Source organism: Mirounga angustirostris, unplaced genomic scaffold, assembly GCF_029215605.1.
Source record: "Mirounga angustirostris isolate CCGP_5_RB_7025 unplaced genomic scaffold, mMirAng1.0.hap1 SCAF_10, whole genome shotgun sequence".
NCBI lineage: Eukaryota > Metazoa > Chordata > Mammalia > Carnivora > Phocidae > Mirounga > Mirounga angustirostris.
In genome coordinates this window covers 13,485,798-13,512,688 of record NW_026991718.1, presented here as the reverse complement: position 1 = coordinate 13,512,688, position 26,891 = coordinate 13,485,798, and the positions used below count along the sequence as shown (strand labels likewise).

The 26,891-nt window shown below is 46.3% G+C and overlaps 1 protein-coding gene and 1 pseudogene across 1 annotated transcript in view; one reads left to right on the top strand and one right to left on the bottom strand.

Moving 5' to 3' along the window:
- Nucleotides 1-24,149, bottom strand: part of KCNS3 (potassium voltage-gated channel modifier subfamily S member 3) — a 45,306-nt gene extending 21,157 nt beyond the window's left edge. The window contains exons 1-2 of the mRNA XM_064571905.1: nucleotides 23,972-24,149; nucleotides 1,457-1,648 (exon numbers count right to left, since the gene is read on the bottom strand). The gene's annotated coding sequence lies outside the window, so the exon portion shown is untranslated. The remainder of the gene's footprint in view (nucleotides 1-1,456; nucleotides 1,649-23,971) is intronic.
- LOC129046075 (10 kDa heat shock protein, mitochondrial-like) lies at nucleotides 15,371-15,629 on the top strand (annotated as a pseudogene).
- Nucleotides 24,150-26,891: the final 2,742 nt, after the last annotated feature.

Below are 26,891 nucleotides of genomic sequence, written 5' to 3'. Positions count from 1 at the left end.
GGCAGAGAAGAGCAGAGAGCACGGTGAAATACCAGCGTCACTGCATAGCCCACCCCGTGTGGTTTAGAAATGGAGATGTTGCTGGAGCAGCTAAAATAGTGCAATTCTAGGAAATGAAGGGCTGCTTATGAGACATCTAGAAGGTCATGCCCAGCGCCAGCCTATAGAATACATGAAACTCCAGGAAGCCTCTCATTCATACAGCTCATCTCCAAGCAGAGGCCGCTCGGAAGGCTGAGTGCTTTACTGAGGCCAGAAATCTGTCTTATTGGTAAAAAACAAAGAATCACGGATGGACCTGAAACAGGAAAAGAAGTAGATGGGCCACAAGAGGGGAGCCTTAACTCTGCAGGAGGTACCCCATCAGGAGTCACCTTACATGGAGGAACCTCATGTGGAGGAACAAGCACATGCTCGTATTGGTGTCCAGGGGCGTTTGGGAGAATCTGAATGCACTTGGGCCAAATTAACAGCTCCCCCCACCCACATCCTAACCCCTCTCACCCTCTCCCAACAGCCCCATATGTGGGTGCACAATTATGTTAGCACCCACCACAAGATATCATAATGTTTTCCCAGTTCTCCTCACCCGGCCCCCACAGGTGCTGTCCCTACACCCAAAGCATGGAAGGAATCGTGTATTACCACCTCTATAGTCTCAGCCCCGTATGCTAATTTCTGCCCCTAATCTAGTGAAAGATACTCACTTTGATCCGGAAGAATTAAAAGGCTATCACTCTTTTTGTCCAAGAGCTAGCGGAATGATCTAGACCAGACAAGGTGAAATGAAATGCCTCCAGGGGGCAAACAAGTAAGTTAAACAGATAAAGTGGGTTGGTTGGGACTGTGGCGAACCATCCGGAGGCACAGGCCGCTCAGCACCAGAGTCCTTTGTGGGAACAGAGAGCCAGGACGCATGTATCTCATGGTGCTCCAGGAGACCTGGAAATCCTGATTTTTATGTGGGGTATCTCAAGTTTAATTGGAATTGATCAAACATGTTTTCAACATTACGTGGCTCAAACAAAATGTGTCTCCAGGCCAGGTACTTCCGAGAAGCCCTCAATCCGTGACCTGAGCCAGACTTCACCAACCCAGCTCCACAGCCCATTTTAAACCAGACTGACTTAAACGGACTCAACACAGAATCTTATCACAGTAACAGTAGTTGTTACTTCCTCCAGTTTGGGCCATAAATATCAGAAGAGGGAGTGGGCAGTGTGGGCTACTTGATTCTTCCAAAGCTGGCTTGGCGCATCCCCCAAAAGAATCCAACCTAATCCTTCCAGGCTGGCTTTCTCACCTTCCTCTTTCACTGCCCCAACTGCCAGTGAATTTTAATCAGAATAGTCTCCCTGGTGTGCAACCTTCATTTCTGTCACTACGCTGTAAGGCTTGTTCTCCCCTCCCTCTGGTTAATAATGGGGCCAGGGGAAAGATCAGTGGCATCTCTTACCCTTGTGGTGTCGATGGCACACTCTCTGCCCTCATCCTGTCCAGTGGAATGTCCATCACCATCCACGAAGCTCCGCCCTTCTTCCCTCACGGGTATGTGTGGTACACATGGGCATTTAGTGGCCAAAAAGAAGAGAAGAATCCTGTTTCCTGGTTGAATGGGCCAAAGCAACCACTGGGAAATCACTCTCACCTGCAGAAAAAGCCAGAGGTCAAGTTTTAGCTCCAAGGAAGAAACACACTCAAGACGTTCTAACTCAGACTCAGTGATCTGGGCACTTTACTGATTAGACCCATCTCTTAGAGCCCCATCTCATCTCAGGGAGGGGGTGTTCTTCTCCACACACACCCTTCCTCGGGCCATGGAACCATCACTCTCACTGGACACAGGGATAGGGAGACATCACGGCCCCAGGACCTGACTCGCCATCACTCTCAGGCTTAAGGACCCTCAGGTTTTGACTATAGTGGACACTTGGGACATCTCCACTGACCCCAAGGCCAACAAAACATCCGAAGCTAAAATGAGGCACTAGAATTAGGACTGTAGTCATTCACCTCCCACACAGTTTCTTCTAGGAGCATTATTTTCCTGGCTAATTTATCAAGGATATACTTAAAAGCTTCTAAATGAATATATTTTCATCCATTTCAGAGACCAAGTTCTGAGTGTGACTGCCCTAATAGAATTAACACTGCTGCTCTAATTTGAAAATAGGTTTCAAAGGCTGGCCAAATTCGATTTTGCTTTATTTGTCCATTGTTGTATTTCACAGATCAGAAATGACTATGCATGCTAGATCAGAGTCCTCTGGTTAAACGTGTGCTGTCTACGGATGTGTGTGTACTGTGTATGGGGGCGTTAAGCTTGTACCAAAACAAAAGGACAAATTTACATGTCTCTCTCTGAATAAATTAAAGAAAGCAAAAAAATTTCCAGTTCCCAACAAGGTAAGCCTTGCCTCATGTTGATGCCTCCCCATAGATTTATATTAGTATCTAAGCATCCATCCACTGATTTTCATGTTTTCCAATCACTGCTAGGTCTTAAAGGGGGCCAGGGGTGGGTCAAGAGGAAGAAGAAAAGATTGATTCCGTGCTTCAGAATAAAAATGAAAGAAGTGCCTTCCGCTACATCAGTCATTAAACAAACAATCATTATAGCTTAGGATCTGCCTGGAATTATCCTAGGCATTGGGATTGCAAACAAGACACAGTGCCTGCCCCCTCCACCCCACCTCAGGAGCTCCCAGGCCCAGGACCAAATGTAATAAACAAGGAATGGTATCCTACCAACACCAAGGGGGCAATGGAGACAGAGAAAAGCAGGAACACACCGGTCCCAATAATGGCCAAAGAAATCCTTCAGTGCATTTTCACCTCTAATAAAGATAACAAGGAAAGATCCAGAAAGAAAAAAAAAAAAATGCAGCTCTACTCGAAGTGAATTTCTGAGACAGGACTCTTAGCAGAAAAGGTAGAGTAATCTCAACAAGGATAAATAAAATCAATTCAGGAGCTAAAGTCCTCCTCCTTCTCCTCCTCCTCCACAACCTCCCAGCAACTCATCACTGGGTCAGTCTTAAATATTTGTGTGCCACCGAAATGCAGAAATGCGCCGTGCTTTTTTTCAAGGGTACAGCACACACATACAGTCTTCCTTTCCCAATGTAGCACATGTTAAGGGAAAGTAAGATTAATCTCGCTGGGAGATAATTAGTTAACTGCAAACAGCTTTGATATGACTATATTAATTATTGAAGAAAAAAATTAACAAAGTACTTAGGCTATTTGGCACTTCTAAGAACCCCCAAGCATTGTTGGGCACTGGCTCATCACAGAAGGACTGGCCCAGGGACAGACTGAGAGGGGAGCTAAGTGTGTCTTTTTTACAGAAACTGTGGGCCCTCCATCAATGTCTGATGAATTAATAACCTCCCAGGCTGCCTTTTTTTCTCTGTCTCCCTCCAAACTCAGAATGTCAGTGTTCTGCCTCATTTTCCATCACCAAGACTCCTGTCCAAAAAACTAGATTTTTGGAAAAGATACAATACCAGTCAATAAGTCAATAGCTCTCAGTGTGAATCTATGTCAATTCACACCCCTCCTAGAGCATTCACATTCTAAGGGTGACCTTTCCATGTAAAATAATAACCAGCATTTTCTGAGTCCCTACAACATGCCCGAACCTTCCAGGAGTTTCACACACATCACCTCTATCCTCAAAAAAATGTTAACTGTGATTCCCATTTGATAGGACATCAAGGCTCAGGGAAGCAATTTGTCCAAAGTTCCAAACCCAGTGAATGCCAGAGCCAGGACTCAAACTGAGGTAAGTCTGCCTGATGTGACTATATGAATTATATTTGATATGACTATATGAATTACTGAAGAAAAAAATTAGTTGTCGGGGAAAGTTAAGGACTGGGAGAAGTGAGCAGAACATGCCCCAAACCAGCAGACTTTGGGAAAGAAAAATGTGTGCATCCAACACAGTCTCCCCTTCCTGCTTAACAATCCCACCACATGGTTCCATTCTCTATGTTCCCACCACCCCATCAGCATGTAACTGTTCAAAAGAAGACGGTATCGTTTGCAATTTAGCACCTAAGCAGGTTTCTGACTTTGCTGAGTGATTCAGCAGGATCGTGGCAAAACACATCAGGTTCACCCAGGTATGGCTAGCCTCTGTAGAATTCTCTGCACAATAAAAAGGGAGGCCCTCTGCAGCATCCTTGCAATGAACACTCCAGCTTGGCTATATTTCCTGGTGAGTTGACGACAGCATTCACAAATGTACAGAATGACCGGCTCCATTATCGAGAGGGAGAGGGTGAAGATTAAGTGGCCTATTGGACTCTTTCATCATCCAGAGAGCTGACATCCAATCTTGGAACAGAACGAGGAAAATCAAATGGACAAGCAGATAGTACACAGGGGTAATAATAACTCCTGATGTCCATCTCCCAGGACTCAGATTCACAGGACTAAGGTTGCTCTCCAGAAATTAAACTATAAAATCAGTGTCTGAGAGATCAAAGCAGACACTTGGAGGGCCACTGCTGCATAGATCTGGGTCTTATGTACTTGCACAGAATCCTGAGTGTACCTGTTACTGCCCTGCTCATATTCTTCTGAAATTTGTCACCTCCGTCTACCCACTGGACTGAGAAGCCTCCAGCTAGGGACAGTGTTATAATATCAGTCTTCATATTCATTATACCTGTTATACAATGGTGCTTGACACATTTTTATTGAACCAATTCCTCTCCCCCAAGGCAACAAGACTAAAGAGTAAATTAATTAAAAGAATTAATATGAATAATGAAAGGCAGTTGGTCAAGGGAAGCAGAGGCGGAAAGTGTAAAAGATCAAAGTTGGTTGCCCAAGACCCATCCCACCACTTTCCAAAGGAGGTCTCACCCTGAAGAGGCAGCATCGTCCAGCCCTGATGGGGACATCTCGAGTGGAGTTTTAAGTGTCTACACCTAGAGTCTCAGGTATCATTAGATACCCAAAAACCTCTCCTTGTTCTGATTCTAGACTGCCTGAAGCAAAAGAGAGCACGCGAGCATGTCCACTCTGTCCATGAGATATATTTATCCATGGAACATAATAAGGGAGGAAGAGGTTTATTAACTCCATTTTCTGTAAGTTTCTATGAGAGTCAATCTGCTAGAGTCTGATCAACTCTAGGACACCTGAAAGTGAGTTTCTGAAGTTGCCAGGCTGCCAGAGAGCGTGACCCTGACCTGGGATAAGGTCACCAGGTAAATAGCACATTTAAGCACCATCCTGACAGCCAGCCAGCTTCCCTGGAGACACCCTGACCTTGACAACCTCTACAGAAGAGTTTCTCAGCCTCAGCACTATTGACATTTTGAGGCCAGGTAATCCTCTTGCGGGGGGTTGTGCGATGTACTGCAGGACAGTTAGCAGCATCCCTGGCCTCAACTCACAAGCACTTCTCCTCCCTGTCCCCTAAGGTCATGACAACCAAAGTTGCCAAATGTCCCCCAGAGAGCAAAACCATCCCCAGTTGTGAACGACTGCTCTAAAGTAGAGTAAAAAGATCTCAGATAATCAGATACTCAGATTTGGAATCTGGAAGTTCAGAAGGCTCAGAATGGCAGATTGCAATCAGACCTCATCTGCTGACAGGGGCCGGGGATATTCCCCTGGAAACCTGTTCTAGAATTCAGTCATGGCATTTCTGGTGTCAGACAAGCAAAACTTTGCAAGTGAGGAAAGATAAAAGGCAGGTTAACCTTTTGTTGAGACTCGAAGCATGCTTCAGGTAATTGGAGTCTTGAGTAAAGGTTAGTGATTTTCTCTGAGAATCTATCTGATATTTGCTAACATTTTTGGTGCCAGGATGCACACAGGGCAATGCACACATACAGTTTGAAAGATGTCTTACTACAGCTATCTGTAGGTAGGGGTCCTCCTGCTGACCACACCCACCCCTGACCAAGCTCCAATCTTGTGGAAATTCACTGATGTCCCAAGAAAAATGCAAATACATGTCAGTTTTGTAGTCTTACCCCTATTTATCAATCACAGACTAATTTTCAATAAAATCTAAGAGTAATGAAATAATAGGAATAATAACAAAAGGTGAAATTCGACCCTACTTCTATTTTGATTAACTAATGAGAGTTGTAGTCTGAGGTTTTGCTTAAATAAAATTAAAATCTCACAATCAGACTGCCATAATTAGATATAGGGTGCCAGAAAATTTGTACTTATATTTAAATCCTATAACCCAAAGCAATCAGAAGAATACACCACCTCCCAGTTGATTCCTACAGTAGACTACTAAGAATATCCCTGAATTACTTCGTTTTCCAAATTACCAAATTTTAAGACATATGAGAAATCCTTGAATTAACAATGACCTTTAAAAAAAAATTTGCTCTGTCCCCAGAAGAAAATGAAAACTTCTCAGGGTCTAATACACTCAGGGATTAAAAATAAATGTATGGAAGTTCTGGTCTTTGGGGAGGAAACAAGTAAGTGCCCTCAAAAGCAAAGCTTCTAAATTATATTTCAAAAGTTAATATAAATTATACTTCTCTTGGCTATCCAGAATGAGTAAATGTAATACCATCTCCAGAAATCCCTAAGGTTTGAAGCACGGGTAACTAAACACCACTTGCCTCTCCTCGGGTTCTGTGTTCCTAGACAACCCTCCCTGGGGAACAGAGGGAGACAGCAGGCTACTGCTGAGTCACTGAGTCACCTCCAAAGGCCATCTTCGGAAAGGAAAGCGAGGAAAAGCCCTGTGGAAGGGTGGGCACCTCATAAGAGGGAGTGAAACATCGCAGCCACTGACCCCAGCATGGTCATCCCCACATGATGGCAGGGCTCTGGGACCATCCTGAGTGGTCCATATGGCTGCCACTATCCCACCAGCCCCAGAAAGGAACTGCCCTGGCTCCCTCCCCCTTGCAGGAACCCCCTATAGCAGAACTGGCTGGAATCAGGGGCTCAGACTACAGCCAGGACACAGGCAGGCAAATCAGCCCACCCAGGGGCCATAGACCCTGGGCTCAGTCTCATCTATCCCAGTGTCTTTCATGGCTGATGCATCAAGTGTCTGAACTAGCACAGTGATTAAAAGAACAAGTGAGAGCAAGCAATTTTAGAGAGTAGAGGAAAAAAAAAACCTATCATGCCATGGTAATAGTGATGGAAACCCAGGCAAAAGGAAACCTTTTGGAGGTCATTGTAACAAAGTGTATTACAAAGTTGCGGTTTCACATCAGAGAGTCTGTGTCCTGAGGGAATAAATTAGACAAGTGTGCAAGGATGGGTATCCAAGGTATCCAAGGATGTTCATAAGAATAAAAAGTCAAAGGCAACCTAAATGTCCATCAATAGGAAAACAGTCAGTTAGATCAGGAGGTAGCCATGTAATGGGATATTCTGTGGCCATTAAAAACACTGAATCATAGGAAGAGCTCCCGTATACTGAATCAGGTGTTTCAATACCTCTGGGTGTTTGCATGTCCGAACCCACCTAACCCTCACAACACTTGAACAAGTAGTATTTTTACAGGATTCATTTTACAGATGGAGAAACTGGTAAACAGAGAAATTAACTCTCCAGGGTCAACCTCATGGTTTGAATTTAAACAATAATGCTCTAAAGCCATTCTCTTAAGCACAATGCTCTACTACCTATAGATTAATGAAAAGATCATCACAATATGCTAAGTAAAAAGAGAAAATAATTATAGTACAACATATGGCATGATCTGATCTTTATAAAAGAGGTCTAACTTTACAAAGGGATAAAGAATAATCTCTAAGAATATACACAACAATGTTAAATGCATTCTCTCTGGATGCTAGAATTCGGGGTGATTTTTGCTTTCTACTCTGTACCTCTCAACATTGTGTGACTTTCTTTGCAAGTATTATGAAACACTTATGTAAATAGTCGTCTTGGGGCCCCTGGGTGCCTCAGTCAGTTAAGTGTCTGCCTTCGGCTCAGGTCATGATCCCCCTTGGGATTCCCCCATGGGGAATCAAGCCCCATGTTGGGCTCCCTGCTCAGCAGGGAGCCTGCTTCTCCCTCTCCCGCTGCCTGATGCTCCCCCTGCTTGTGCTCTCTATCTCTCTCTCTCTGTGTCAAATAAATAAATAAATAAATAGTCATTTCTTTTTGGAAAAAATAAAAGATCAAAAGCAGCCTTGGTCAGTACTTGGGGAGGGGAAGGGGGAGCAGGATAGACACTTAAGTGAACGTATGGATTTGGGTGAGACAGGACCCTCCACCGACGGGCTCCTTTGTCATCTGTAGAATCATACGCTTCTGCTGCTCATTCACGTCTGCTCTGTGGCAGGCACTGTCCTGGGAACTACAGAGAACAAAAGACAACGTGGGTCCTGCCCTCAGAGCTTACAGTTGCTTATAAGGGGTGAGTGAGCAATAGCTTTAGGAAAGAACAGATTGCAGGTGGCCATACAGAGAATCTGCTGAAACCAGGACCATAACTCAAGTCTCCTGAACTATTTAGCCACAAGGAACCATCAGAGAGTCATAAAAAACCTCTCAGAGTTATCGCTGTTTCCAGAACATCTGGAAATTAGAGGCTGGCTTTAGGTACAGCAATCCACCAGGCACTGCAGTGACCTAAGATGCCAAACGGTGAATTCCAGCACTGCCTACAAAGTGCAGAGAGTGGCAAGGACAGAAATGTGGGCAACATCTCATGAATTACCCCCCTTCTCTCTTGCACCTCCCCCTCACAGTGCAGGAAAGCAGAGCTCAGTAGGGAGAATTCAGGAGGTCCTTGAATTTAGATGATCTAAATCAATTGATTTAGAAAATCAAAGTCTTGCTTTTCACTAATCTCTAACCAAAATTTAGTAATTCCTCCTAATAAAAATGCAGGCAGTGGCCCAGGGCAGTAAAAAGCAGTACCCGTGACTTCACCCCATAAGAAATTCCGGGTAATTTTATATCAGAGCACACTCATTCCAGGTCTCAGAAAATAATCACGTAAGTTCATTGTTTCTTTGAAATCACAGTAGTTACAGACCTATTGCTAGATCGTCCTTAAGGAGTTGATGAAGAAGCACATATATCACTAAATCGTAAGTTGGTTTAAGTATTTTGATAACGATATATTTCCATACAGTTGGATTCCTTTATATACTGTGGCTCTTGTATTTTGTAGTTAACAACACTGTTCTGAAAAGGGGTCCATAGGCTCCCCCAGACTTCCAAAGGGGTCCATGGCACAAAAGGGTTAAGAATCCATTAGCTAGAGATCCTGTTAAAATATAAGTCACGCCATGTCACCCCTGTGTTCAACTCTTCAGGGGCTTCCATCTTCCTCAAAGCAAAACTCCCTTCCTCTCACTTTACTTACCTGATTTAATCTCCTTCTCCTCTCTCTCTTTCATTCCCAACTAGCATACTGGTGTCCCTGCTATTCCTTCATCATTCCTGCCTCAGGGCCTTTGCACTGGCTGATCCCCATGCCTGGAATGCCCTATCCATAGGGGACTGCATGGCTTGCTTCCCCATTCTCTTCAGGCCTGGACTCAAATGATAGCTTCCAAATGAAGCCATTCATGGTTATCCTATCTAAAATACCCCGCAGTGAAACTCCCATGCCCCACTCCTTGCTTTATTTTTTCTCCTTAGCATTTATCACTCCCTAAAATATACTTAGAGACATGTACTTTATTTTTTTATCATATTTATTATTTATTTCCCCACTCAGACATGAGCTCCACCATATCCCAAGTGGCTACAACCTAGTCTGACACACAGTAGGTTCTTAAAAGTTATTTGCTGAATTAATTAGCAGGGTAACATTTGTCACATAGCTTGGCTGTGGCTGCTTCCATTCCATGTTGAATTCTAAAGCCTCCCCTGCTCATTGTATTCCTGGGAGAAAAGAAAAATCACGGTAAATGTGCCTGTGAAATTGTGGTCACCACAGAAGAAAGGTAGCTTATTTATCAGCCACTGCAGAGGGAGATGCATTTTTTTCCTTAATAAAAAGAGTTCTCATCAAAGACAAGATAAACAAGGGGCGCCTGGGTGGCTCAGTCGTTAAGTGTCTGCCCTGGGCTGAGGTCATGATCCCAGGGTCCTGGGATCGAGCCCCACATCGGGCCCCCTGCTCCGCAGGAAGCCTGCTTCTCCCTCTCCCACTCCCCCTGCTTGTGTTCCCTCTCTTGCTGTCTCTCTCTGTCAAATAAATAAATAAAATCTTTAAAAAAAAAACCCACAAAGAAAAATAGACAAATTCTCACACACACACAATAAGTTATTAGACCAAATTATGTCATAAAACAAACACAAAAAAGTAAACGGGAAAACTGGTACGTGGCATCCAACCAGTAAAAGGCCCACTCGCCCAGCTTGAAATAGAAGTGACGCTCGCTGATAAGATCACACAGATCCCACCTGGCAAGCGGTAGAAGGAAACGGGCAGTGTACAACCACAGGAGTAAATGCAGGTAGTAAGTCGCTGCATGGACCCTGCTCAACCTGACCTGCTGCTGCTGAAATGTACTGTCGCCCATTTGAAGGCACCATTGCTCAAACCAGCAAAAAGGCACCTAACACTGGGAAGGTCCGAATTTGGCAGGGCTGCCTGCACACCAAGGAACCTCATTCCATTCCAGCCCCTGGAGCACTCTGTTTGAATAAGAACAACCAAAGCTGGGCGCCTGGGTGGCTCAGTTGGTTAAGCGACTGCCTTCGGCTCAGGTCACGATCCTGGAGTCCCTGGATCGAGTCCCGCATCGGGCTCCCTGCTCAGCAAGGAAACTGCTTCTCCCTCTGACCCTCCCCCCTCTCATGTGCTCTCTCTCATTCTCTCTCTCTCAAATAAATAAATAAAATCTTAAAAAATAAATAAATAAATAAATAAATAAATAAATAAATAAATAAATAAATAAATAAATAAATATAAAAAAGAACAACCAAAGCTAAGACTGGATTCCTTGTAGTTACAAAATGTGAGTCGAGGACAAAGAAAGTACTATTTTATATCACATACATCCTTATATAGATATGATCACATCACTCACATATTAAAAAGTAACAAAACAAACTCTCCCAACCCCAATTGCTCTTGGCAACACAGCTTCTTGAAATCATTTTTTACACTCACCCTTCCTTCTTCTTGTGCAATTCTTGCCCTAACACTCCATTAAGCATTTTTACTAAGGGCACCTCCAGATGACCAAACCCAAAGCACACTTCTCGTCTGCGTGTGACTTACTTGTCCAAGGCATTTGTCACTGCCCACCTCCCAGCCCCTGGGGGTCACTGATGCCAAGTGTCTGACTATTCACTCTTGGTTTCCTGTGAAACTCTGTTTCATCTTCCCAAACCTTAAACCTGGGGGGGGGGTCACAAAATAAAATACCTTTGGGGGCCACGGGGTGCCTGAAATGAAAAAAGAGGACATCTGGCCACTGTGACAAGCTGGAGAGCATCAGCTCTGCCAAAAGGGGACTGCTGTCCCTTATCTGTGCACATCAGGTGGTCGGATCGCCCAGCTTGTCGAGAACACCCACAAATTTTATTTTTATGTGAACTTTCCCAATTTTCTAAAAGTTGGCAATTATTGGTTTTAATGCTTTGCTATTGTGAGCCAAATCAAACAAATCTGTACACTGGAGACAATCTGCAGCCTCAAATGGGTGTCACTGCAACCCCCCGGGTTTCTCCTGTCCCTCTGTTTCTCTCCCTGGGAATTTCGTTGCACTACAGAGCCCGGATGTGTATCTCCAGCCCTGATCTCCCCCTTCCCTTTCAGGCTCTGATAACTGCCTCCTGGACAAGTCCACTTGAATGTCCCACTGGGACCTTAAAATAAATGTGTCTACATTTTCCCTTCATTCTCTATTCCCAAACATTTCTCAAATTCCTTTCCTTTCCTCATCCCTCCTGCCTCTGCTTTAATTCAGACACTTGGTATTTTTCCATGGTTTATTACAATACACTTCTAATTGTCTTCCCTGCCTTAGACCTATCTCCATCCCCTACCTTCAGATTCATTCTCCATGCCAAGTTCAAGCTACCTTAAAATGTGCAGGCTCCAGGTCCTCTGATAGCTCCCTTGCCCTTCATGATAAACTCTGGACCCAGAGTCCTTGAGTCTGAATCCCATCTTCACTACCCACTAGTTGTGTGACCTTGGGCAATTACTTAAGTTCTCTGAGCCTTGTTTTTGTTTGTTTTTGTTTTTTCATTTGTAAAACATGGATACTAAATATCACATGCCACATAGAGCAGTCATGAGGACTAAAAATGAGATAATAAAAATAAAGCCCTGGGTGGCTCAGTCGTTAGGCATCTACCTTCGGCTCAGGTCATGATCCCGGGGTCCTGGGATGGAGCCCCACATCGGGCTCCCTGCTCAGCGGGAAGGCTTTTTCTCCCTCTCCCACTCCCCCTGCTTGTGTTCCCTCTCTTGCTGTGTCTCTCTCTGTCAAAAAATAAATTAAAAAAAATCTTTAAAAAAAATAAAATAAAAAATAAAGCCCTTTTTGCTTAGTACATAGTAAATGCTCAATTAAATGTTAGCTGTCATTATCATGATTCCTCATCCATTATCCCCACATTCCACAACCAACTCAAACTCTAGAAGTATAAGGAATCCTCCCAAAGTATCCTTGACTTCTCACTCATTTGTCTGCTCAGAATGCCCTTCAAGACTCATATTTTCCATCATATTCTCCAGAACTAAGCCCTGACCCCAGACATCTCCCTGCCCCAAATCCAGGCCCCCACCTACCATTGCCTGCCTCCATTGAGTTTCTAACTTGCTGAACTGCAGTAGAACAATTTCCTGGAAGCCTCCACCACCGCACTGAACCCCACAAAGGCAGGGCCTACTTTTTCTTAATCTTTGTATTGTTAATGCCCAGCAAAAAATAATGACTGACTGGATGAACTTCTCTAATTCACAGATCAACCCAGAGAGGCAGGCATTGTTATGATCCAGCACTTATGCATGAGGTTCAATATGGTTCAGCCCACAGGGGAGGCAGCAAGAACATCCTGCTGGCCTCTCTGGTCTCGGCACCCACCGATCTACTCCAAACCCCTCTGCCTAAACCCCATAAAATTACTCTCCATCCCCAATCTCAGAGTGTACTCTCCTTCCCAAAACTCCTTGAGGCCATCCCTTCTGTTCCCTTCTTTTCCAGTTAATTCCACTTTTGTCTTCAAGAAATCAGCTCAAAGATCACCTCTTTCAGGACACTTGCTTTGGCGTACCACATGTGAGAACATGCACACACACACACACACACGTCTGATGCTAAATAGGAAAAAAAAATAGGCACATCTCCTTGTTGATTCCACCCAATTTCTTTTTTGAGGGGGGTGGGGGGACAGGGAGGAGGGGCAGAGGAAGAGGGAGAGAATCTTGAGCAGGCTCCAGACCCAGCATAAGCCCGATGCAAGGCTCCATCTCATGACCCAGAGATCATGACCTGACGCTCAACCAGCTGAGCCACCCAGGCACCCCTGGTCCCAATTCCTCAGCAACCTCGCAGATACACAGTGATATCAGTGTCTGACACATAGCCAACAAGCGGGAGATTTGGGGGGAAGTATGACTGAACGAATGATCTACTTGAGGTAAAAGAAGGATTCTCCTGCTCAGAATGGAGCAAAGAAGGCCACTTGGGAGTTGCCTTCACATACGTGCCTTCCTGGGGGCTCCAGCACACTGGGATGAGGATTTCTCGCCGAGCTACCGCTTCTCTCTATCCAGTGGGAGCGCCCAACACGTTACGACATTTCCAATGGATTGTAGAAAAGTGCTTATTGCTACTAGAAGTAACGGAGTGCTTATGCCAAATCATAAATCCTCAGTATGTTTGCAAGGAACTCAAAGAACCAAATGTCGCTGCTCTAGTAAGTTGCCACAGTGGCTATTTCATGGGGTGAAAAAAAAGTTTCATTTAACATTTTAAAAGATATAATAAAATAAAGATGATTGTTCATACAGCATCTACTCCATTATTTGGAAGGTAGAAAAAAATGTTTTTATGCTTCACAAACAACCACCTCCAGCTCCTAGAAGCCACCCTGGGAGGAATTTTTTTAACACTTTCCCCAGAACTACCTGCTGTGACTAATTCCATACTTCATCCACATGAAAACAAAATTATAAAATAATGAGATTCCCCAGACAACGCAAGACAAAAAGCTTTCAATTTGACTTATTAACATTAAATCTCACACCTCTGTTTTTTCCAATTCATTTCCTAAGTGCACCCTCCATTTCCAAGTTTTCCACACAAGGGAGAAGGAGATGGGATAGAGCGGGAGGGAGGACAAGGAGATTCTCTGAAGAGTGAGGTATCCTCCTGAGAGTGAAGTTCAAGACCAAGCCCCAGGAGAGAGCTTTGGGTACCACCTCAGGACAGACTCCACAGTAAACAGGAATGTACACTTGAAAAAGCAAACTTTGTGTACCCTGGAGGAAAGCATGTCTTTCTCTACCTGATTTTCACACTCAAAATTTTCCATGTCTTGCGTTTCCTACTCAAGTTAGTTTAGCAAGCAAAATTCAAAATAGTTCCACAATAGACCAACTGCGTAGCTTCTGAAAAAATTAACTATAGAATGGTGCAAACAGAATTTTTTTGTTGCTTGTTTGTTATATAAGCTCAGGGGGAAAAATATGTGTTTTTTTTTTTCCAGGAGCCACCTAGTTCTTTCATCTGAAATCACAGATAAAACAACACATTGAAATGCTAAAGTTCAAGTTCAGATAACATTTGATGAAAGGAGCTAAAATGTCGAACATAACAAAAAATTAACTTGGCTGCAGATTTATTCTACAGCGGTAGTTCTCAAAATGTGGTCGGGAGACCCCTGGGATTCCTAAGACCCTTCAAAGGGCCCATAAGATCAAAATTGTTTTCCTAATCAACTAAGATATTTTCCTGTTTACTTTCATTCTCTCACAAGTGTCCAGTGGAGTTTTCTAGGGAGTATATGATGTGTGAGATCACAGACTAAACAGAAAAGCAAGTCTAAGAATCCCACTGCCTTCCATTAAACCAGACAATAAATACACTTGTAAAAATGTAAGACAATGCCACCTTTGCATTGTTTTTATTTTGAAAAGAGATATTTTTCATAAAAATATGCCATTTATGTTAACATGCAATGAGAATATTGTCATTTTAAATGAATTAATAATTAATACTTCAAAATGTAGCTATTTTAAGATTTTATCTTTTTTTTTTTAAGTAATCTTTACACCCAACGTGGTCAAGGTTACAATTTACAATGCCGAGATCAAGAGTTGCATGCTCTGCCAATGGAACCAGCCAGGTACCCCTAAAATGTAACTATTTTAATTTCTAATATATATATTGATAGATGAGAGTATGCACTGCAGCAGCTGAAGTCATGGCAGGACAGGTGTTTAGAAAGTTTCTTCCCCTCTTTGACCGAATTCTAGTCGAAAGGAGTATAGCCAAAATCTCAAGGAAAAGCATCGCACGCAACAATAGTAGCTGTTGGTTAGGGCTCTAAAGGAAAGGGTGGAGAGGTTAGCACAGAAGTTGGAGATAAAATTCTTCTCCCAGAATATGGAGGCACCAAAGTAGTTCTAGATGACAAGGATTATTTCTTATTTAGAGATGGTGACATTCTCAGAAAGTACTAGACTGAAACACATTATTATTGTAATGGTATCACGTGAAGCTGCCCATTCACAGCTGAAGTTGTGAAATCTTTCATCATGTAAATAATTTCTATGTCTCTCTTTTATAATAAACGAATAGTATCCGAAAAAACATATTGATAGATATAACCCCCATTAACAGGACCTTGGGGGGGGGTTCTTAATAATGTTTAAGCATGGAAAGAATCAGACCAAAACAAAGGAATCTCAATTTCTCTTTTCTTTTTCCAATTTTGTTATTGTGATAAAATACACGTGACATAAAATTGACCATCTTAACCATTTTTAAGGGTACGGTTCAGTGGTGCTGAATGCATTCCTAATATGCAACCATCAGTACCATCTAAATGCCAAACTCTTTGCCTCTTGTCAAACTGAAACTCTATACGCAGTTGGTACTTTTTTGTGGTTTATCTACTTCTATGCAATCAGCGAGGCAGCTCACACCACCTCTGTCCCCTGGAGGGTGTGTGTCTGTGTGCGTGGCATGTGGATCGGGGCCCTGCTTCCAGCAGAGAGAACTCCGCCTCCCTTCAACACCACACAATCCTGGAGTTCCACGAAGAACCATCTAGCTTCCCACTCCTTGTGACTTACCTCTGCATTCGCGCGCATTCTGAAACCTAACCCCCGTGTCTAATAATGCTTCCGTAGGATTTATTTCTGAGCTGCTGACGCTAACTTACGAATGAAAGGTTGTAAAACAGGGCTTGCTTGTGTGCTTTTAAATGATGTGGCTGACAGGAGTGACTGGTCGAAAACAGCCAAAAGCAAACCCATTAGAGTTTAGGGCCACGTTACACAACTACATCCTGTCCTCTTTGCTTCAAAGCCCCATATAAAGGACACTAAACGAGAAGGCAAAATGCACTGCAGTGTCCGCATTTTAAGTCTGGGGGCGCTGGGAGAAAACTCAGTGTGCATCACCACAAAGATGTACCACAGTGACAAATTAGGTCAAGAAGTCCAGAGTTTGTCTTGAGACAAACCATAAGAGACTCTTAATCTCAGGAAACAAACTGAGGGTTGCTGGAGTGGAAGGGGTGGGGGGGATGGGCTGGCTGGGTGATGGACATTGGGGAGGGTATGTGCTATGGTGAGCACTGTGAATTGTGTAAGACTGATGAATCACAGACCTGTACCCCTGAAACAAATAATACATTATATGTTAATAAAAAGAAAAAAAAGAAGTCTGGGGAAACTACATAAAAGGTAAAGTTCTCAGGCATTTTATGAACGTCCAACGAGATTCCTATTTTTGCATATCCAGAGAGCCTACCCTGTAGAGTTGTGATTTAAGGAGATGATAAGAGATGGGAATATTGATACCTTTTTACTCTTTGGCAAAGATGATAGATAGAGGGGCACCTGGGTGGCTCAGTAGGTTGAGCGTCTGACTCGATTTCAGCTCAGGTCATTATCTCAGGGTCTTGAGATCAAGCCCCATGCGGGCTCCACAGTCAGCAGGGAGTCTGCTTGAGATTCTCTCTCCCTCTCCTTCTGTCCCTCCCTCTGCTCATGCTCTCTCTCTAAAATAAATAAGTAAATCTTTTTTTAAAAAAAGATGATAGGTAGATAGATAGACAGACAGACAGGAGGACACTGTCATATAATGACACTTTTCATGTACACTTTTAGCCTGGAGGAGGAGAAGGTTCAACTCTGAAATAGCCTCAGAGCTAAATCATGGCCAGGTGATGTCTAATCACCAAGAGGAGGAGGGAGAAGGAGGTTTGATGTCAGCAGCCTCATGAAGGTACCACACTTAGAAAACCGGGATCTTAAAAACCCACGAGAAAAACCCTGACCAGAAGGTCTGATTTATTGACCTCAAAGACAAGAGTGCTGACCTAACTTTTTGCCAGAACCCAGGCATCTCCTCTCAATCCAAACCAACCAACCACAGTCTTTAGGTGCCAAGTTCTCCCACCCCTCTGGCCGATGAAATTCTTTACCTTAAGTAAATCCTAGGAAATGCTCTTAGATTCACCTTGGCATGTCAGTCAGCGCTTAAGAAAGCCAGACAAGTCCATAAAAGAATGAAAGTTAAAAAAATGTGGGCATATTCAAGCCCCATATTTTAGTCTGCTGGCATTCCTTTATCTCACCACCATAATTATTTGACAGGACAGAATTCGCATTCCCGAAGGAAACAGCAAATGTCTTAACTGATCTTTGGAGTAACTTTCAGTTCTATGGTCCTATCTACGCTCTCATTCCACATAGCTAAAAATGGATCATTTTTTTTTCTTTTTTTTAAGATTTTATTTATTTATTTAGAGAGAAAGACAGAGATAGGGACAGAGATAGCAAGAGAGAGCACAGCACAAACGGGGAGGAGAGGGAGAAGCAGACTCCCTGCTGAGCAGGGAGCCCGACGGGGGGCTCGATCCCAGGACCCTGGGATCATGACCTGGGCCAAAGGCAGACGCTTAACCAACTGAGCCACTCAGGCGCCCCTGGATCACTTTTTCAAGGTCCCATCAGGCTCTCTGTGATGTTCATTATTGATCTTTAAGCTGTCATATTCTGCTAAACGTGGGTCCCCAGATGACATACCCGAGGTACCTCTCTTGCATCTTTTTATAAGATACTCATGGATAAAGAGGAAGACTCTCATGGGATGAGGAACAGCAGGTAAGGAAGGATTCCACTGGGGAGACACAGACAGTTGGCTTAGCCGTGCCCGGGGCTCTCCACTAGGCTTCACCCCCGCATAGCTCAGCAGGGCTCGGCATCTCCTCACCACCAGGCTTATCACTGCTGTCTCCCCATTTAAGGCAATTCGAAAGCAGCTTATTGGTGATCATCAAAGAGCAAATGCTTAGAATCTCACCACAAATGTTCCACATACCCACTCATAGTTCTCCCAGTTCAATTTATAAAAATGATCCAAATTAACCCATGTGAATGATACTATTGAAGAAAAACATCCATAGACAGATTACCTATTTTTTTCAATCACACAATCAACAGGCTATAAGGAAAATAAGAACAAAAACAAAAAGAGAGAAGGACAAGAGATGAACTCAAATTTGCCCAGCTAAAATTAGAGACAAAACCAGAGCTAGGATTCAAATGTCTTAACCATCTAGAAGCTCTAGTGCCATTTGACTCCAAGCACAGAGATGTGGACATGTTGGTTCATTGAGGAGCTGGACTCAGCTCCCTAACCTCAGCACTATGTGGCTTTCACATAGACGGGCATATCCACACACCCTCTCCGATCCCTTTCAGAGCCAAGCTTTACAAGTGTGGCCTCTACTTCCTCAGCTCCCATTGGTTTCCACTCAGTCTGATCTGGTCCCAGATCAGACTCTAACGCTCCAGTTAAGAAGGCTCCCAACTGCCACACCTGAGCCTCTCAAATTATTCTTCACCGTCTTCACGGGCCATCTTGCAGAAATGTAAATTGACTCCTGATACTGCCCCTCCTACAAATCCACGAGCTCCTTCCCGCAGCCCCCGGGATAAATTCTAAGGTCCCTAAGCTGGCGTAAAGGGTGCAGCATGATCTGCCCTTGTCCTCCTTTCCAGCCCCTCTCCCAACCCCCTCCCCCCCACCCAGCTCTCTAGAAGTTTCGCCAAGGCTCAGTGTGCATCCTTGCCTTCAAATCCTCACACTCCTTCCCCACCCTGGGATTCTCTTTCTCCCACTTATCACTTGATAACCTCCTGTGCATCCCTCAGAATGAAAAGTCCCTTTCTCAGAAAGGTCTTCCTGGCTCCCCCATCTAACCTAGTGCCCTCCCCACCCTTGTTGCTCTCCCCCAGGCAGTGCTTCGGAGCACCTGGCACTACTTAAATGTTTGCATTGCTTTGTTTAATGTCTGTCTCCCCATCCACCGCCCACCCCTCCACGCCTGTTTCCTTTACCACAGAACACCCAGCACCTAACAGTACGTAATGCTGGGTAAGTACTCCAATCCTTGTGGAATGAATGCTTGCATATATTTGTATATGTAAAGAGGATAGATATATGACCACATAAGTTAATCATTAAGTCAACACTGATAAGCATCTGCTCGATGCTCAGCTGAGCTCAGTTGATCTGCTCAGGATGATGAGCAGGAGGCTTTCATTCACGGGGGACCTCAACAAGCACACTGAAACCAGCTGCTGTCAACATTAACTGCTTATCTGTAACATCAGCTAAAAGCAGATGTTAGGCCCTTATCATTCAACACTTGTGCAATTAAAGATAATTTTAAAGGGTATCTACTCCAAGCAAACCGTGGTGCAAGGCTCTGCAGGATTCCAAAGAGAGCAGGACCCCCTTGCCCACAAAGAAATGATAAAAGAGAAAGAAAAGTGATCAACGAAGACAGGGATGGAAATTCTTCTAAATCAGGTTCTATGTTTGATTGCACATTCTCAACATTGTTATCGAATTCATCATAATTGGGATTTCTCTCCACGTTTCACATACCAGACTCATGAATGCAAAAATAAAACAACAGCAATAAATACTTTCTCCTCCACCCCTGCTCCTCCTGACTAGCCAAGAGCAGTGACCAAAAGCCACTTGGGGATGAAATTCAAACTCTGCCACCTCCAAGGACCCTCCACATCTACATTCCTTGTGAGGCAGAGAGATGATGGCTTTGGAGTCAGAAGACCCCTTGCTCTGGCCAAGTCCAAGTGGCTCACTTTGCCTCGTTTTCTTCATCTGTAATATGGGCTTCCAAACCCCCACCCCGCCAATTGCATATCACACTCTGTTACTAGAACTGAAATGAGGTAACCCTGTGAAAGTTTCTGCCAACTAGAGCAGGCTATACAAATGTGACAGTTTGTGACTTATCAGGATACAAATATTTAGCATCTTGTATTGACCTGTCTAGCACTTGTTAATCTTGAGTCTTGAGGTCCGCTGTATGTTCAGGCTCAGAGAACACACGTCTTACGGTCTTTCTGCCCTTGGCGCCTGGCACCCACATAATAAATTCTTGTAGGCTGGTTACTTGCTGGCGTTTTTGAGGTATTTGACTCAGAGTACAAAGTGTTCTCCGACTTTTCTGGATTTCTCATCGATAACAAGTACTTTCTCTGGAGATAGTCATAATGTTTACCTAGCCCATGATCTTTGGTCTGTCTTCCTTTTTCCCAATTATATTGGAAAGAAGACGTTTTTGACAAAAGCAAAAAGAACGCTTTTCCAGTGTAATTTTCAAGGTTCTTCCTAAGGATGAGACAGAGGCCAAAAAGCCACTTGGTAATGGCAAGCCACCCCTACCACTCACTACTCAACAAAACCGGCCTGAGTCCTACCAAGCGTAGGTTAGCGTCGGGGCTGTAGGGATAACCAAGGAAAGCAGCATCCCACAGTGGTTCTGCAGCTGGATCGCCAGGGAGAGAATCCTGGCTTCACATAGTCCTACTTGGGTGATTTTGCCTAAGTCACCCATTTTTCTCTTTCTTCTCATCTAAAATAGGGTAATGATGGCTACACTTATCCTGGCGAGCACTGGGTAATGTATGGAATTGTCAAATCACTATGTTGTATATTCTAAAACTAATATAATATTGCATGTCAACCATACGTCAATAAAAATTAAATAAATAAATAAATAAAAATTTAACAAATAAAATAGGGTAGTAATAGACCCCACCGCTAAAGGCCATCATCAGGATGAAATGAGTCAATACATCCAGAGCTTTTAGCACAATGCCTAGTATAGGGTAACAACAAATATGAGACATGTAGATCCTTGTAGCTGAACAGACTGCGACTCAGAGAAGCAAAGTGACTTAAGTCAAGGAGCCATAAAGAGACTGAAATCAGGGCTGGAGCCCAGGTCCTCGTGGGTATTTCACACAAGGAGCACTCCAGAGAATCCACCTTCCTGAAACCTGATAAGCCAGGGCAGTAAGGACACCCACCTTCCACTCTGCCTCCAACTAGGCACCCCCAAGCCCAGCCCCACCCTTTTGGTCTCCCATGGGACTCAGAATGTACCTAAAGGGGTTCCATCTACTCCTGGTTCCCCCAGAAACACTGTGATGAAGAAGGAAAGCCTCACCCCCTCATGGGGTGGTTCTGAAGATTAAATGAGATAATGCCTGGAAAACTGCCAAGCAGAGTAGCTGGCATATGGTATGCAGCCAATAAATGTTCTCTATTAAAAAAAAAAAAGGAGGAGGAGGAAAACCCTGTGGTGCCTGCTCTCTCCAAGCTGCACACATTCCAACCCCAAATGCCAGACCCAGGGCAGATTGAGATCTCTCTTGGGTAGAACAGAGGGACACAGAGTCAGCGAAGGATTATTGTGGAGGGTGAAATTCACTTAAGTCAGAGGAGGTGTCTGGAGTCCCCACTCTTCCCCATCTCTCTTAAAAATAATAATAACAATAATAATAATAATAAGGAAGAAGGAAAAATACTTAGCTGGTGCTTTGCTGGCAAAGCCAAGCATCCGAGCATTGGATTTTTAATATTTTAATATTTCTAAACAAAGCAAAGACTGCTTTGCACCCTGCCATTTGCTTTTATGCACTTGACCAGCAAAAGCTTGGCTTTGTTGCATTGATGAATGGGCTTATTCGCACTGATTTTCCAGGTAAAAATGGCTCAGACACAAGACTGAATTAAAACAGATCCCACAAATCTCCTTAGAATATTCAGGACTTGCTTTGGATTCAGGGTTCTTAAGCACTTCAGCATCACCTTCTCCTCCCTACCCCAATATTGACAATCCCTAGTTGTGAAAAGACAAATTTAATATTAGAACACAAGGAAGGAATCTGGTGAAAAAGGAAAAAGGAGAACTGGACTAGAGGGGGAGCAGGACTTCATTTTGTACTGTGTATCCCCAGAGCGGAGCCCGGGGCCTAGCCCGGGGGGAGCCGGTTGTAAACGCAAACTGACTGAATCAATGTCCCCACGGAGTTTACAACCCAGCTGAGGAGTGAAACCGAAATATTACACCAAGTTCAACCACAAAATCAACTCCACCCTCTTTCAGCCTAACCTGTGTGGGGGCAGGTGCTCAGGAAAATGCTTGCTTCCTGTTTACCTGGGGAGGTATTTGCAAGTAGTCTAAAAAGGGGGGCAATGTATACAGTTCTAAGCAAATGGTTATGCAAATCACTCAAACAAATACAAGGAAAAGGGAGGGGAAGGTTTCTGATCCGGTTTTCCTCACCTGCCCCACTCTTCAAAGGGTAAAATAAAGTTAAAAAAAAAAAAAAAATCCAAGAGCGGGACGAACCCCAAGTCCGCTCTCTATGAAGACCAGGCACAACCCCGCTCCATCCGCTCAGGATCAGGCACCAAACCAGAGCCCCCAGGTTATTCAGGTGGGTGGAGGGGATTCTTTGCCGCCCTCCACCCCTGCCGCGGGCTGCCCGAGTTAGCCTACCGGCTCAGTCTCCCTAGCCGAGATGTGGGTGACACCCCCAGGACGCCAAAGGTGCTCCTTTCCCAAAAGAGACGGGGAGAGACAGAGCGGGGAAGGAGGCTGGGGGGGGGGGGGGGGGACCGAGCCCTGCAATGCGAAAGGCGCCCAGCCGGCTTGCCGCGGCCCCTGCCGGAAGGTCTGGCTCGCTCACCAGCCCGTTCACCTCAGGAGGTCGGGCTGCCACCCAGAGGGGCGCGGGAAAGGGAAGTTCCCGACCCCACCACCGAGGCAGACGCGGGGAGTCGGCGGGCGACTCCACAGCGGCCCTGCCAGCCCCAAGCCGCTCGCACCCAGAGCGCGCCTGCAGTCCGTGGGCGCAGCGCTGCGCCAGCACAGGGGCCCCGGGTGCGCTCTGCCCTGCGACGGTCGCGGGGCGCCTGGCACCGCCGTAGGGCAAAGGGGAGGGGAGGAATGACAGGGGAGAAGGCGGAGCAGGCGGCCCGGGAAGCACTTACATTCGCCAGGAAAGCGCCTCCTCTCGAGGAAGAGAAGGAAAGGCTTCCCGGCTAAGGAAACGCCCCAGGGATGCCCTACGCGAAGTGCCGCCTCTCCCCGGCTCCCCGATTCTCCCGCCTCCAGTCCGTCCTCCACCCCGCAGCTACCCACCCCACGCCCGACAGCGGATCCCAGATACCCTCCCTGGGCCTTCCGAGGGGCCCAGCCACCGTGTCGCCGCCCGCAGCTCGCGCAACAGGCGGATCTTTAGGAGTCCAGCGACGGCGGGCTCCGGGAACCGGAGGATGAGGGGCGCCGCGAGACAGGCGCCCAGCGGAACGCAAAGTCCCCCGCGGGCCTAGACCTGCGCGGCCGTGCACTCGTGACCCGCGCCACGGGGCTGCAGGGGCAGCAAAAGGTGGCGAAAGTTGCGGGGTCGCACGGAGAAGTCGCCGGAGTGCGCGCGGAGGAGGGGACACGAGCAGGTACCTGCAGGAGTCCCGGCGCCTCAGGCCCGCTCCGCTTGGCGACGCCGCCCGCCCGCGCTGCATGGATCAGGCCTCGCCGCGCGGCCCCGCGCCCGCCGCGGCGGCGGCGGCGGCGAGGAGAGCCGGGTGGCCCGCCCGGGTCGGTCCGTCTGTCCCGCCCGGCGGGCGCGCCGAGCCTGGGAGCCGCGAATAGGGAGGGGCGGGGCGGGGCGGGGCGGGGCCGGCTGCTCGGCCGCCGCCCCATTGGTCCCGCTTCGCCAGCCGCCTAGCTTCGGGCCCTCCGCCTGCGCTCCCCAGGCCGCGGGCCAGGCGCTCGGCCGAGGGCGGTTGCAGGTTGCGGGGCTCGGGCCGTGCGACCTGAGGACGCACGGAAGGACAGACTGGAAGCCTGGCGGGGCGCGCACCCCCGCCCAGACCCGAGTGCAGAGTCACCCCCGGAGCCCCGTGCCCTGTCCCGGTGGGAGCAGGAGCGCGCCCCTTGCCTCCCACTTGCGCGCCCTCCCGGCTGGAGCCCGCAATTCGGCGGGAGACAGAGCACCTCCTCCGCGGCCCCGCGGCTCCGGCAACCGCCTCTCGAAAGTCGCGGCCCCAAGCGACGCTCTGCAAATTTGCCGGGATTCTCTTAGGAAGTACCGAGGCCCCAACTTGTTTTAAAACAAAGTGCGAAGGAGGAAACAGCCCCGGTCCTGGCTGTTTACCGCCAGCCCCGCTGCCCGAAGACTCGTGCACTGTGCAGAGCAAGATTGTTTCACACGCTGCATTCCTCGACTTACCTACCAAGTCACATGCACCGAGCGGAAGGGGGACGAGTCGGGTCTCCTTCCCGAAGGATGGAAGAGGAGGTCAGAGGGAGATGCCTTCAGCCCGAGGTTGAGGAACAACCCGGGGCCTCAGCGAGGGCGGCGTGTGGTCCGGAAGGCATGGTCGGCCCCTCTGCAGTGAGCAAGAACTCAGTGAACCGCCCGGAGGAGAAATGGGACGCTCGGGGACCCACCCCCGCGCTCCCCCTCCCGCCCCCAAACTGCAGATTTTTAAGTTGTGCAGACTTGCAATAATTCCTCAGAGCCAGCTGCTCCAAGCTGTAGGCGCCCGGGTGTTCCCGCCCCCACATCACGCAATGGGACAACTGCCCCCAACCCAGCACCTGCTGACCACTGGCCTCAGACAAGCACCTAGCAAGACCACAGAGTTAAGTTCCAGGCCCTGAGCTGGCACACGGGAGGGGACAGGAGCAAAGAGATGCATGGAAAAGGTGAAAGGCACTTTTTCTGACCTCATCCAAGTACCGGATGGTGTCTGGATTTTCTCATTGTTTTTGTTTGATGAAAACCCGCGGTAGGAATCAGAGAAAGGGGAGCAATGTTTACAGTATCTGGTAGGCTTCTAAAAGGGGGTGAAACCTGCACCTTACAGAGAGCTTTGGCTAGATGAGAGAATAGTAGCAAGCAGGAATGGCAGAGGAGAGGCAGAAGCCCAACACAGTCTTCCCTCAGACACCAGCATTTTCATTTGGCTCATGGAAGGCAAGGTGGGGAAGCAGGTGGCTGGGGAACAGGTGTTTGGGGGCCCTCCGTCCCTAATCCCATTGTTCTTTGGCTCCCCCAAGCCTGTCCCCTCTCTTATGGAAGAGGATCCAAAGCATTTGTCTACACTGCTGTTTGCAAGCCTCTAAAGAAGGTAATTTGCATATACAATCATCATCTTTAGCGTAAGATCTAAGATTATTCTAAAAATATGCTTATATTTTATCAACACCTGAGAAGGATGCTTCTGAATCTCTTCCAGCTGTTAGCTATTTCATCATTTTAAATCACTAAGTTATCTGAAAAGTCCAGCATTGTTTACCTGAGAATGAGAGACGTTCAGAATCTCCAGGCGCTGCAGAGCACATCTGCAGTGCAGAAGAACCAGGGAGCCAGGGCCTTCTCACAGGTCTGGATGGCACCTGTGGACTGGAGGGAGGCACTCCCAGTGCATGCGGCATCTGTGGAAGCTGGGGAACAGGCCTCCCCACTATGCGCATATGGTGGCGGGGTAGAGAAGGGGCACAGACTTAAGAGACAGACTGGGGTTCCCATCATGCTGTACCCAGGGGGAGGCCTGTGAGCAAGTCACTTAATGGTTCAACGTGGTGTTTCTTCTTCTGTAAGAAAAGTTCCTCCCTTACAGGGTGATCATATGAAGCAAATGGAATAATACACAGGAAAGCATTGTATGGGTCATAAAATGCATGTCTGTTCCCCAAAAGTTCACCCCTGACAGTTTACTGAGGTTGAGCCAGGAAAAGTGGTAAATGCATTCATACACACACACACACATACACACACACACACAGAGCAATGCTCTCACCCCCTGTATCTAGGGCCTCTTCCTCTGACCTCAGTCTTCACAGCCACAGTGCCTGCTCTGATCCATTTAAATGCCTCCTCCCTACCCCATCAAAATGTCTTTATGCCCCATGATATGGCCCATCCCCTTTTCATTAACCATGTATTAACCAAGCCATGCATTAACCTATAAGGGGTTAATCATCAGCTGACAGTAGTACTCAGGCCTCCATGGTTTCCAGGAGGACTCCCAGAGTCAGTGGAGACATCCCAAGCAAATGTGGGCCCAGGGCAGTCTGTCTTCCAGGCTTCTGTATTCTCCTTGCTCTGGGCATTCCCTTTGGTAAGGTCTTCCTCTCTTACCCGCTTACCCACAGGTCCATGTTCTCCCGCTCCTCTCCCCTCCCAAACCTGTCCTTGACCCTTCATTCTCTCTAAAATCCAAATGACCGAAACCCAGCGGGATGTCATTGCCAGAGGAAGGGGAGATACAAATTTGCTTTTTAAATGGGAAAGGTCTACATGTGAAAATGAAGGTGTTCTCATCTCTGACAGGAAGATGGTGAGTGAGGGAGTATTAGCAACAGTGTAACA